The sequence below is a fragment of the Egretta garzetta genome, unplaced genomic scaffold (genome assembly GCF_000687185.1).
Source record: "Egretta garzetta isolate BGI_Z169 unplaced genomic scaffold, ASM68718v1 scaffold157, whole genome shotgun sequence".
Lineage (NCBI taxonomy): Eukaryota > Metazoa > Chordata > Aves > Pelecaniformes > Ardeidae > Egretta > Egretta garzetta.
In genome coordinates, this window is record NW_009260175.1 from 9157 (window position 1) to 9864 (window position 708).

Here is a 708-nt window from a genome sequence, read left to right on the forward strand (position 1 = left end):
GGGGGGGCAGGTGGGGAGGGGAGATGGTTTAGTTTAGTTTAACGCATTTATTTCCTTGCCTCAAGATCGAGAACAATCTTTGAGCGCTGCATCTGCCAAGCCAGGGGAGATGATGCAGGCAGAGCCGTGCAGATGGGAGCACCCCAGGGCCAGGTTGGATGGGGGGGGGTCCCCCGTGGGGACAAGAGGTGGGCAGGCCCTGGGGAGCAGCCCCTCCACCCCCTGGGGCTCACTGTTCCCACGGGTACCCCAGAAGGGGTGCGCAGGAGGAAGGGTGCCCCCCATCCCCTCCATGTCAGCGCTGCTCCCCTGGGATGATGTATGGATCCAGCACAAGACCAGTGGTATTTCAATTAATTTCTGGGCCTCGCAAAGACTCCTGACCTTTCACGAGAAATTGAGGCGATTAATCTGGCAGGTCGGGGTGGCTCCTTCCCCTCTGACATTCCCTGTGTGTTACATGGGGTGGGGTGGGTGGTAGACCCCTCCTCGCATAAAGCAGCGGCGGAGGATTTAGCGGTGAGATGCTGAGCGTCCCCCACGCCGGCAGAGTCACAGCCCCTCTCTGCAAACTGCGGGGTCACAGCCAGGCTGGGGGCACCAGGAAGAGCAAAAACCCAACCCCTAAGGTTCTGCTCGGTAGATGTACGCCTGGTGGGTGCGCGCCACGGCGCCTCTGGAGCCTGCGTCCCCCTGAGCCCGCGTGGG